Below are 13,587 nucleotides of genomic sequence, written 5' to 3' on the forward strand. Positions count from 1 at the left end.
TTTTTACACAATGTCACTTCCCCCAAAGTATGAACAGATCAGCACTTAGATCAATATAATTCTAGTTAGGTCAACTTAAGTGTAATATCTGCATATGCATATACCCTAAATTTCTGAAGTGAAATTAGTGTGTAATACAGTCTGCAAATCATAGCCTATAACTCAAGTTGTGATTCTGCACTTCAGTCTTTCAACTTAATTTTCTTCCTATTACAAAGAACAATGTTTTCAAAAGCACTTAGCACTCGGAGGCACTTGCCCTGCTCATCTCAGTGCCCCAGCAGTGAAGACTGTCTTATTACAGTCAATCTTTCTGTTGTGGCCTGTTGTTTAATTAGGGATAATGATTTACTTTGTCTTATAACTCAGCTGTCCAGGAGCTACAATGCCAAATAGGTTTTATGTCATCATAATTGCTCTCTGGCTTTTTCTACCAGCACATTCTTGTAGATAATTTTTTTTAACTGCAATTTTCATGAAGGGAATTTGTCAGCAAGGACATAAGTTCTTCTTTCCAAAATATTTTAGCAGTCATAAACTAAAGTTTCACAGACCCAAAACTGTTATTATGCAACTCCCTGACCTCATCCATGAAACCAAGAAGAAATAGATTTAAATCCCTCTGCTTGTTACTCTCTGGTTCTTTTCCTCTCATTCATTATCTCCCTTCCCTGTTTGCTGCTTCTCCTCAGAATGGAACTAATACAAAACAAATGCAAACACATACAGACTAGGAGTCACAATGCTATTCCTTCCAATAGAGAGCAGTGCTAAGGGAGAAAAACTGGATGTATTGGATACGGGATGTATCCAAATACATTTGGACTCTATATTTAGATACACTGCTTACAACAGTGCACCAGACCAGGATTTATGAGTCACAATAGGGAACAAATGGTTCCAGAGCCAGCCCTGCACAAAACACATGCAAAGACACAAACAATAAGCTGCACAACATCCTATTTGAATTTTTTTTTAAGTGTTTTAAAGATGCCAATTTCTGCTTAAAATTGAATATGAAGGGCATGGTAGAAAGGGAGCCATCCTATACTAAAGCAAACTAGATGAAAATATATTTAAAATGTATGTTAAACTAGCCTGAAAAACCATGCCATGTAGCTCAGTGGCTAAGGGGCTAATCTATACACAGAAATACATCAGAGGTATTTTATGAGCCATCAGACAATACATTACATAAACAGAGATGGGTAAAAAAAAAATTCAAAATAAACGTTGGTGAAAAATGAAATTAATCATCAGTGGTAGTTGCTCAATATTGACAAACTGGTTTACCTACAAAGTAATTTTCAAATAAAACATTTCAGTATTTAAATTTGAAAATTTGAGACACTAAATCCACCAAGTCATAATTAAAACAAAATACACCTCCCCCCCCGCCAAAGAGAAATAAAACATTTTGTTTTAAAGAGAATAGTTTTGGTGGGCTCAAAGCAATATTTTTTCTGCTTCTTGGTCACTGAAAAATTGTTTCCATTGTGTGATGCAGAGATTGTCCAAGCAGGGACAAGCCTGAGCCTATGCTTTTCTTCTCACCCTTTAAACTAGGGTGACCACCTACCCCTACTTTGGCAAGACAGTCATGGAATGGGAACCTCAAGTCCTGCTCCCAGGTTACATGACTAGGGTCAGCATTTGCCCTGGATTTGTAGTGTCATGCAGGGATTGGGAAACAGAGGGTTTCTCCCTGCAGGCTGGCAGTGATCCAGCCTGCAGAGGGCTGCTTGGGGCTCCTGGGAGTGGGACACAGGGGGTGCCACATGCACGTGTGCACCTTCACACGTGCATGTGCCTGAGGATACAGCTGGGCAGCGTAGAGAGCAGCTCTTTGCAAGTAAGTATATGGGGGGAGTGGGAGGAAGGGGGCAGATCCAGGCCACCATGGTAAAGCAGGGAATGAGGCAGGGGCTGGGGGCGCTGCCCAGCCAAGGTAGTGCATGGGGCTGGGGTGTGGAGCAGGATGCAGCCACAGACGGCTCATCCAGGGGACATGGGGGCAGCTCCCTGACACTGCATGCACCCTCCAGTGGGGATGGGAGGCATGTGTCTCCCATATCTGTGTGCGGGGCAAGGGTATATGAAAGCTGCCTGCTGCAAGCTGGGGCTCCCCACCCTGCACCATCCCCCACGAGCCCTGCACTGGCCATGTGTCCCCTGCCCACCCAGCTGCATTGGGGGTGGCGACAGTGTGAAGTTGTGTCCCCCACTGCTGCTAGACAGGCAGGGGGCATGTGACTAGTGCAGGGCTTCTGAGGGAAGGGCAACATGGAGAGGAACTCCAAGCCCACAGAGAGCAGCATGTATCCACCCTGACCCTGCTCAGCTCTACTCAGGCCATGCCAGAGGAGGCAAGTAAGGGGGAGGTGGGCATGTACCCCTCATCTACATTTTTAAAAAGGTGATCACCCTAGTCAAAGCACCCTAGTTTTGAGAATCACTAGACTGGAGCTCTGGGGAGAGAATGATTGTTAAGTCTTTGCTCATCTCTGTATGTAATATACAGTATCTAAGTGATTTTCAAAGTCCGGAAGTTAAAATAGCTGTGACTTCTTTTCCTCCTAGCTTTTTTTAGCCACATACTGTTTTATGGGAAGTGCAGAAAGCCATTTTAAGGACAATGATGCATGTAAAGGCCATTTTCTCTTAAGCCCCAAATTTTGTGCATGCATTCTTTCCAAACACACATTCATTTGCAAAACAGGCTAAATTTAAAAACAGAATATCCTTGAAATACATGCAGCTATAGAGAAAAGAAGCATTTTTCTAGTCCACTGCTATTTTTAACTGGGTTCTAGAGAAAGGGCATTTTTTTCATACATAGTATTTAAATTTAAAAAATCCAATCACATCTTGCTTACATTTTGTATTCACTAGTTTCTGATTCTTTAAATAGGCTTGCATAACTTATGATATATTGATGCCTGGTGAAAATTTAGCAACCTAAAAAAGATAGCAGGATGGTAATAGCAAGTGTTCAGGTATTTAAATATGGAAAGAATCGCAAAACTTGCAAAGACTTACAAGAATAAAAAGTCAGGAATAAGGATATCTCACAGTATTACCAGAAAAAGGACAAAAATAATGGAAAGTACACTGAAGGCATTGTTGTGATTATTTAAAATAGGTTTTACTCTTACCTGTCCATAAAACTAATGGTCTCTGATTCCATTTCAGACTGATAGGTTTTTCTTACCATCACCCCCTTATTTTTTAAGCCTACAATAAATCAACCATTTATTAAAAAACAAACAAACAAAAAACAGCACTGTACATTCTGAAGCCGTTTGTAAATTTTGGTTAGATTTAGCTAAATAATCAGAGGCTAGATGTAGACAAACAGCCAGGAAGCAGCAACAATTGTGCTGCTCCTGTCCTTTTATCCAATAGCCGTTAATTACTTCCAAGATGTGGGATTTTGTGATTTAGTATCTCCTCTGAAGCAGGTTAAAAGAGTGAATTTCAACTGGGGTCTCCTACAACTCACATGCTTTCTATCTTTAGCACTCAAGGTATTCCTAGGTGGATCTTTCCCAGTATCTCCTATCGCTATTGGTCCTCCACATTGTATTACATATTTAATTCTTCACTGAGACAGAAAGAAAGACTATAAAATGATGACTGAGGACTTATGGTTAGTCAGGAAGATGAGAGATCTCTGGGTCTCAGTAAATATCTACAGTAAAGGATTTGCAGAAGCATAGCAGCATCAATAGCATGCACAATCCATATGGCAACTGTCAAAGATCAAAGTCTTTGATTTCAGATGCCAATGGCAAAAGGTCAGATGGCAAAAAGTTAGAGGCTAACACAACAAACTCTGTGGTTGTAATTTATCCCTCTGTATTAACAGTGCTGCATATACATACCCCTGTCTGTGCCTCATTTCAAATTACTTGAGTTCTCATACGAAAGAGACAAACTGACCTTGACGGCCCAGCACAAAAGATAAAGTACCTATAGTAACGAGATTAGCTGACTTTACTAAAGTTGTAAAATTAAATATGCTACGCGCGCCATCCTGTGACCAAACAGGACCAGTACCACCCAAGTAAAAATAACCCCCCTTTTTTATGAAACCTGAGCAAACAAAGAAAGCACAAGTGCCAACTCATTAATTATTTATAATTGGTGTATAGTAATTGGTCACCTGTGAAAAGTATAACTTTGAAAGAACTTCCACCCAAAGTAGAGAACAGAGAGCAGAGAATGGAGAACTGTGTATACACTCAAGAAGAACAGATTGTGCACAACGAATGTTATCTCTTCTGCCTATGTATTTTTTTGTTTTATTTTTTTTTTTTTGGCGTACCCCATCTCATCTTACTGGTCCGTTTATCTATCTTTGGCGTTATCTTTCTTATCAAGAGTTCTTAGTAATCTGCAGACTGCAACGGTTTATATGAATCACTCGGAAGCAACTGTCTTACCCACCCTGTAAATGCTGGGTGACATGATATCCACATGCTGTAACTGAATAAATCATTCAGCTCCTCTCCCTATGCTGCAAGCCATCAATAGCGTAAGTAAAATAAACTTTTCTGTGTAACCATCACACTGTGTTTAAATCATCCTGACTCCTGCTCACCATTATCACCCACCTGCCCGGTCATAAATCCCACTTCTCGCCCCAAGCCGGTCGTGCCAACCCAGGCTCACAGGTCAAGGGTGCACCGGCGCTATGGGGCGCGACAGCAACAAACTGTCATCAGATGGTGGGATTTATACATTCCAAACTAATTCAGGTAAAGGGGGGAAAAAAACCCAGTAAAAACAGATATTTTTGAATTCCTGGTGAATTCCCTGATCACAAGACTATTGCATAAAAACGCATAGTGCCAATATGACTTTCCCTTTCTTGAACAGTACTTGTGGGCCAAGTTGCACATTACACTTAGGAAGAGATCCAGTGGTAGCTGCAGATCCAACAGAAAAAACAGCATCCTTTCTGAGGCTTGGCATCCCATACCTCCCTTTATGCGCAACTACTGGCAGAGACCTGGCTTACCCTCATGTGCCAGGATCAGGCACTCTTGGGAAGTAGTGGCACACAATGGGAGGATGTAATCATATAGGAGCACAGCTGGTCATCCTTCTTGGTCGCGCAGAAGGGAGCCCTAGTTGGTGATATAGAGGGCCAAATAAACTCTTTTTACAAATTCTCCATGATGTATTTTTTTTAATTCAGGCTCAGAGTAGGAATATACAGTATTTACCTGAATGGAATCTATGGTCCTGGTGAGATGTTGGCAAGGCAATTATATGAGTGATACAGAAGAATATGGTCCACCCCTTCTCACCCAATGTATCAGCCAGATCTTGGTACTTTGCCAGAACAGATGAGCCACTGGCTGACAGACTGTGTGGGTTTTGTTCCCTCTGCAGATGGTATAAAGTGCTCTACTGCACTGACTCCAGCATGATCTGGGTTGTGGTCTGGGGTCTCCCCTGAAGTGCATCTAGTTGCCATAAGTGGAACCAAATCAGAGTTTCCTCTGCCCTTACAAAATATCAAAGTTGTGTAGGGAAAACCAGGGGGTTCCCAGGATAATTGAAAAATGGAAAGAATGGATCAGGTAGAAGCATAAAAATTCCTGATGCCCTCGGATTCACACTTCCAGTGGGACTGTTTTCTTAGTGTTGAGTCCCAAGGAGAGGATAGACCCATCCACTGACTCTGCTACATCTGGGGTGCATTTAGACCTGACCAGAATCTGGTGCTGGGAGGCAAACAGCAAGGGCATTTATACACCTGCTGTGGGAGTAGGCTGTGGGGAAGGAGGTCACTTTAATTAGAGCAGCTCCAAGAACCACTGTAATTAAAACGCCCAGGGCATCACGTGTATGAGCATCCTCGCACTGAAAAATGGTGGTAGAGATGCTTTAACTAAAGCTTATTGAATGAGCTTTAGTCAAAGTACCCCGCTGCCATTTTTCAGTGTGGGGGTGCTAATACACGTGACACTGGAGTCTGCTGGAGCATGGTAATTACTATGCTCCAGCAGACTTGATTAACTGAGTCTGTTCCAACACACTGTAATTACAGGGCATCAGGGCAGTGTTGCTGCATGTGTATAGGTGCTCCAAGTCCATAAAGTTCCTGGAGGCAGAAGGGTATCCAGAAAAGCTGGCTGGGAGAGGTCATCCAAGATAAGGTGATGAAAATGAAGGGAGACCAGTAAAGGTAAGTCTGATCTCCTTATGGGGCAGAGGTTCTTATATAAGATATGGGGGAAAAGATGTGAGGTAGAAAGCTGGCCTAGCCCATGACCCCCTTTCAAGGCTGGGATGACTGGTTTCCCAGCAGCGAAACTCAAGTTCCCTTTTGGCTAGAGGTCCAGGCAAAATGCCACGCTCCCCACAGTAGAGGAAGACACCTCCTGAACACTGGCACACCCTTTTTTCAGGGGAGAGAGTGTCCACTTAGTTGCCTCAACCTGGATGGCTACATGGATGGCAGTATAGGTTTCTGGGTCCCTTGGCAGTCCTATAGCCTGGGGGAGCTGCATTTCTCTTACTGACATTTGAGCAGGCAAACATCAAGCTTAATTACAGAGGTCAATGAGGCCATCCAGGGTTGCTGAAAGATCAACTTGGGCCAACTGATCTTTGATGGACTCCCTGAGGACCTGACAAAAATTGAAGTGCTGTGTGGCCTCACTCTACTCTGTGTCCCCAGCCAAGCACCTAAATTCTGCGGCAAAGCTGGACACAGGGTGGTGGCCATTTCAGGGTCTGGAGTTCTGCTGGGCTGGGTGTTCTACCGTGTGTACCCAATTCAGGTCCCCTAAGTTCTTTCCCATCACCCCAATAAAGGCTTTAAGTTGACTGAGGAAGGGACTTGAGCATTGGTGACTTGTAGGGCGTGCATGTGCACCCCCTGAGATTGGCCGTGCACCCCTGGAACTGCTAGCCACATAACCGGAACTGCACTTCCAGTTTTGCCACTGGCTTGGCTTCAGCTGCTGGAGGTCCTCTCCCCATCCTTGGCCCCATCAGCGTTCTGGTCCCCCCCCCACCCCCAGACTCAGGAGGCACCCATCACCCATGGACTTGAGGCATCCAGACATGGGGTGGGCCAGGCCAGGCCATCTCCCATCAGGAGAATATATTATCAGCCCAACTCTGACTGTGTCTGAGGTGTAGGTTTGGGGATACATCCCAAAGGCTGGGTAGCACTAATTTATAAATCCCCAAAACTTACAGAGGTCACTGTCAAATTTTTCTGGCAGTGGAATCTTGCTTCCAAGGTTGTCAGGAGTGGAGAGCTGAGCAAGTGACCCTGGAAGCGAGCCTGTGGCACAGTGATCTGAGTTTGCAAATTCTGCAACACAAGAAATCTGACCTGACAACTCTTCAATTCGTCAGTGACTCTGCCAGGGGACTGGGTGGCTTCACAAGCTATCTTGGTCTACTAGGCCATCAGGGTAAATCCAGGAGTGGAGCTGGGATTAGGGTAAGGGTCACAAGCCAGGAGCCAAAATGCCAAGCCAGGAACAAGCAGGAAGTGGAAATCAGAAAGTTAGGCTGCTTACAGACATTAAAACAAACAAGGTGCTTTACTGGAAGAATCAGCACATTAGCTTGACGCGGCTCCTCAGGATCTGTATAGATCAGGCAGCTCAGCAGAGCTTTTTTGCAATTTATCGAATAGCTGATTCAATCAGCTATTTCGATAAAATGCACCAACCCCCCCCCCCACTAAAAGCACCCAATCTATATAGATGTTGGGCAAGGTGGGTCCAACTAATATGCTGCCTCTTCTAGGTATGTGTTGGAATTGGCATGGGAGCACACCAAGTAAAGCACCCCTTTTTTTGTTTTTTTGTTTATTTTTTTAACAGCTGTAAGCACCCCTAATTACTAAATATGAAGGAAAATCCACAGGGTGAACTCTAGGAGCAGGCTGAAGGCAGGGTCAGGAACCTGATAAGCCAGAGATGTTGCTGGGACAGGAACTTCTCAGAGACTGGAAACCAGTGTGTTGTACAGCAAAACTCAGGTGCTGGAGGAGTTCCTTAAATGCAGCTCCAGAATCCATTTGAGGGAAGAAGCTGGGGGTCAGCTGGCCTTGTTTAGTGGTAACTGGGTCAGTGCACTTAGAGGAGAGTAGAGCAAGATCTTCCCTAAGACTTACATAGCAGACCCAGGTTGTAGCATAGGAGCATTACATCCTGCTCCTTGCCTTTACGGTTCTTTTAGATTTGCTCTTTTCCCAATAAACCTGATATGATAGAACTCATATTTAACATAAACATTCAATGAATTCATACCATACTATATAAAAGCCACTTAATATCTGTCTTCATAATCCCCAGACAAGGTTCTTTGGGCAAAGCCTATATCTTTTATTAGACCAACTCAAACGGTAGGCAAAAATTCTTCTTAGCAAGCTTTCAGACAGAAACATGTGTGGTCAGGCTGAGGAAGCATCTGCAGATGGTCTGCACTCTTAACAAAAGATATCTGATTTACCCCTAAAACCTTGTATGCCTATGTCCTTAGACCAAACACAGCTACAACCTACACCCCATTCATAATCCCCAAGTACTCAAGCATCATCCCTAAATTTTTGATGAAGAGAAACTAGTTTTTAAAAATCAGTGGAAAATGAGACCCACAGAGTTTTCAAATATCTACTCCAAGCACTCTGAGAAAGAATAACCTTTTAGTATTTGTCTGAAGAGAATAATTTGTTTAAATCAGAAAGATACTTAATTGCCTTAGCTCACTTACAGGAACTTTCCTATTACCTTTCTCAGTCATAGCACTCTAGCAATCCAGCATAGCAAGTAATTGGGCAGTTTTAAAAAGCTCCTGATTTGCTTCCCAACAGATAAGTAACTAATAAATAAAATCATATTCTCTCAGACACCATTGACTATGTTTACACACATCTCCTCTCCCATTCAGGAATCATGTCAAGGTCTTTTCTTATGCTAGTGATTCTTATCAATTACTTAAATGAATGGTTGCAAAACAAAACAGTGAATGTTCTAAACCTGATTTTAATTAGACAAAAAACAGCTAATGTCTTCAAAATCTTGTATACACACACATGCTGCACGTTAAGCAACTGCTGGTGTTGCACCTGGGATACTGCAGACTTCAATTACACCAGATGGTCCTCAAAGGCCTTTCACCTCGTATTTATCACCAACCAAATAAAAGCTGCACTCAAAGACATTAGCCAACTCTGGAGCTCAGAGACTAGAAGATAAAAAAAGAAAACAAAGATCTCTGTGGTATAACTTAGAAATAGAGGAGCTTATTCCACTGTTGGACTGAACAAATTTAACTTTATTTGTGAATGTTAAAAAGGGAGTTACAATGGTTTAAGGAGCAAAAAAACCCACAACAGCGGGTGCTTGTACACATGACAGAGGTTTAGTCCTCAGGGTTTTACTCTATGCCCCTAAACTGAAATGGTGGGTTTTTAATTGAAACTCTTGGCTTCATTTTTTCTATAGTGTGATTGCAAGGGGCCTGATCATTTTTTTTTTTTAAACTTTTTTTGTCACAGCTGGAGCTAGAGCCTGCCCATAGCTGCAGGGTGAGCTGTTGGCAGGCTGAGTGGCCCCTGAGCTGCAGGGGACCCTGGTTGTTCCCTCCATGGTGGCACCTGGGTAGGCTGCTAGTGGGGCAAGTACTGCCACAGCTCACAGGCAGCATTTGGCTTGATCCAACTCTTCCCCAAGCCTATCTAGGGAGCAGCACCCAGTGGGCTTCCAGTGGGTGGGCGTGGGTAAGAGTTGGATCATGCTGGGTGCTCCCCCCACAGCTGTGGGAGAGGCAGGCAGGCTTCATGCAAAATAAATAGATAGATCAATCAGGCCCCTCACTGCTTCTGCCTTCAGCAGGCTTCTGCAGTTGGCAGGATGGCTAGGGCCACCTGGGAATGATCTGGCTTGCCCCTGGGGCAGAGCAGGAAGGCAGCATAGGGTGGCTTTGTTTACTAGTGGCTGGAAAAGGCAGCTAGGGCTGTGCATGGAGTGCTGAAAACCTGGGTCAACTTGGGGAAGCATTGGATAAAGTGCCTCCAAGCTGAGGCAGCACCCAGCCAGCTAGAAGCCTGCCTGGGATTCCTGTGCCCTAAACACTGTCCCCACTCCCTTCTTCTGCCACCAGCAAGCCTAGCCACCCTCCTGCCACCTTCTTCTACCACCCCAGGGGCAAGCCAGCCCATTCCCAGGCAGGCAGAGGCATCCTGCTAGCCACAGGAGCCTGCTGAAGGTAGAAGCAGTAAAGGGCCCAATTCTTTTATTCTGCAGAGCCTGCCCACTTTTCCTGTGGCCGGGGGGCAGGCTGACAGCTGCATCATTACAATTGTCAGCATTGCAAACTACACTACATCTGAACGTAAAGTACGTTGGGGGGGGGCAGGGAGAGACCTAGGGGCATGAGGCTTGCAGAGTAAAGAAGATACAGAGTCTCCACACAATGAGGCTGCATTGTTATAGAGATATTGGTTTTGAAGGGTACTCACAGATGCAAGTAAACAGCTACTCTTGATCTTAGGCACAAAAGTAATCTCTGCTTCTACCAAAGACTGGCACCATATTTCACCTAGGAGAAATACTTTTGTCTTGGAATGCTACAGAGATAGGAGTTAATTGTCCTAGTTTAGATACTTGTGAGGCATCACTACCTTGACATTCCTCCCCTTCCCCCTCTCCCCCAGACAATGCTGTAAACAACCTTAAATTAACAGTGAGTTGTTCAAATTAATTGTGAGTCATTCCAGAGATAAGCCTATCAGGCTGTGTGGTCTTGCTGGCCAATACAGTGGTCTTGGAAGAGGTTATATGTGAAAATGGCTAGACTGCTCGTGTTTTGATCCAGGTTAAATCCGAGGACAACGAGGACTACCTCAAAATCAAATGAGACGTATGTTTACAGCCTTTCAATGACCATGTGTAACCTGAGTGGTACTCCAAGAGGTACCCCCTCTTCAATTGAAGGGATCAGAGCAGGTGCACGAGCACTGTGGGAGATGTAGGGACCCTCCTTCCCTATCAAGCAGAGCCAGATCACCAACGGGGACTTAAACCTACACTGTTTAATGAGAGAAACCATGGGGGGAACACAACATGTATAAACCAGGGGGTATAGGGAACACTAAAGTACCGCGAGGGGATGGGATTCAATAGTGGTTAAGCATTCAAATTCATAGACCTATTCATCTAGTTAACCAAAGACAGGTTTAACAAAATATAAGATGCAAACAACACAAACAATTCTGATTGACAAAATATAACATGAACAAAATACAAAGTAACAAGAGCTAGAGAGCGGGAAGTGTAAAACACAGGAACTCCCTCCACTCCCCTCACCCCTACTTGGGCTCACATCTCCTACATGGTAGGCAGAAACTCTACCACACAGCTACCACTGGTGGGCCTGCTCCAGGCTGCTGGGGCTTCTGACTTTCTGGCAACTCCTGTTTCATGTCAAGCTGCCCTCCCTCTTACCAGAGAAACTGGAAGCAGAATTGGGAGCCTGTCAGGTCACTGCACAGCTTTCTGCTGGAGCTAGGTGGGGAACCTTTCCTGCTAGCTACAGCCTCTTGCTGGGGATCCTGGAGCCCAGCACGGAGCCTCTCCTGCCAGCCGTGCTACACTGCCTGCATGTCCTGCTCCTTTCATCTCTTCTGGAGCAACTGCTCCCACCCTGCTGCCAGCTCTTTGAAACTCTGTCTTCATCATCCCTCACAGGTCTTCTCTGAGTCAGCTGCACTGCCCCTTTTATCCCCCTCCAGGTGACCCAAGGGGACAATCAGGGGACACGGAGGGTGAATCTCTGGGGCCTGATTGGTGAGGAAAATGAGTCCCAAGCCCTCCAATCTTGGAGGTTATCTTTTACCCTTTCAAAACCCCTGGGCCAAATCACTACCAGCTAGCCCATCACACGTGATTAAGGGGAAACCCATCATTTTATTGCTCTAGCATTAGACTAGGGAATGAGCTGCAACTCCATTATGGTCCCTTTTTACTCTCTTGCTTTGGAAAGGGAGCACCTTTTAACAACTTTTTCCCTCAGTTCTTTTTCCCTACTACTTATCCTCCCAGCTACTTTGGCCCCCAAACAGCATGATTGTGGGAACAGGGCTTGTCTGACACCCTACTTTTTCTACCTCTTGCTCACAGTAAAGGCTGGGATTTCATAGATTTCATAGATTTCATAGACATTAGGGCTGGAAGGGACCTCGGGAGATCATCGAGTCCAGCCCCCTGCCCAAAGGGCAGGAAGTCAGCTGGGGTCATAGGATCCCAGCAAGATAAGCATCCAATTTACTCTTGAAGGTGTTCAATGTAGGCGCTTGAACCACCTCCACTGGCAGACTGTTCCAGACCTTGGGGGCTCGGACAGTAAAGAAATTCTTCCTTATGTCCAGCCTGAAACGGTCTTGCAGGAGTTTGTGACCGTTCGACCTCGTCATCCCTTGGAGCACTCTGGTGAACAGATGTTCCCCCAGATCCTGGTGGTCACCCCTGATAAACTTATAGGTGGCCATCAGATCACCCCTGAGCCTGCGCTTTTCCAGGCTAAAGAGTCCCATGGCTCTCAGCCTGTCATCGTAAGTTCTGTTTTCCTGACCTCTGATCATGCGTGTGGCTCTCCTCTGGACTCTCTCAAGTTTCTCCACATCCTTTTTGAATTGTGGAGCCCAAAACTGGACGCAGTACTCCAGGTGCAGCCTCACTAAGGCCGAGTACAAGGGGAGAATGACGTCCTGGGATTTGCTCGAGAAGCATCTATGGATGCAAGTCAGCATTTTGGTCGCTTTACTAGCCGCAGCATCGCATTGGAGGCTCATGTTCATCTTGTGGTCAATGATGACCCCCAAGTCTCTTTCTTCTGTAGTGCTAACCAACGTAGCACTGCCGAGCCTATAAGGATGCTGCAGGTTTTTCCTCCCAAGGTGGAGAACCTTGCATTTTTCGGTGTTTCTTGGTTTCTGTTATCAAAACGCCATCTAGAGAGTCCAGATAGGAGTAAAATGGTTCATATTTCCCATCCTTCTACTCTGCAGCAAGATCTAATAATTTATTTCAGTGAGGCCAATGAGACATGGATATTATAGAATAAAGTAGAAAAAAGTAGTTCACATTCCTCAAAAATGAAAGTAATTGTACATGTGTTGAACTATCAAAACTTGTATAATATGAATGTAATATGTATAACTGCAGGAGGAACTGGGGGTCAGTCTGCAGAGCTGTGCTGAAGGTTAATTTGGACTACAACTCCTAGAAATCACCAGGGGTTGGGGGGGGCAAGGGAAAAAGGAAGAGGAAGCGTGATACTAGAGTAAGAAGAAATAGCAGCATGCACATGATTCCTGGTCAGCTCTATACAGAGGAGTGCATAATGGATCTGGTTGACCTCTTCACTGGCTTGGTAAGCCAGGACTGCAGACCGAAGGAGCTGGACTCAAACTTGGGGGCAGCTGCAGGGTGCTATTTGAGCGTCCCAAGGACTAAAAGCTTGTCTGGGGACACTTCCAGGGAAATTAAAGTGCTGAGCATATGTTACCACCTTGTTGAATTTTTGTATCTTTTATCCGTTCCCTCC

At 44.8% G+C, this 13,587-nt stretch overlaps 1 protein-coding gene across 1 annotated transcript in view; it reads right to left on the reverse strand.

Moving 5' to 3' along the window:
- The window catches only part of SGCZ (sarcoglycan zeta), a 1,118,440-nt gene that overhangs the window by 840,883 nt on the left and 263,970 nt on the right, over window positions 1-13,587 (reverse strand). The gene's annotated exons all lie outside the window — the stretch shown is intronic.

Source organism: Crocodylus siamensis, chromosome 2 (assembly GCF_052110815.1).
Source record: "Crocodylus siamensis isolate JL-2025a chromosome 2, ASM5211081v1, whole genome shotgun sequence".
In the NCBI taxonomy this organism is placed as follows: Eukaryota; Metazoa; Chordata; order Crocodylia; family Crocodylidae; genus Crocodylus; species Crocodylus siamensis.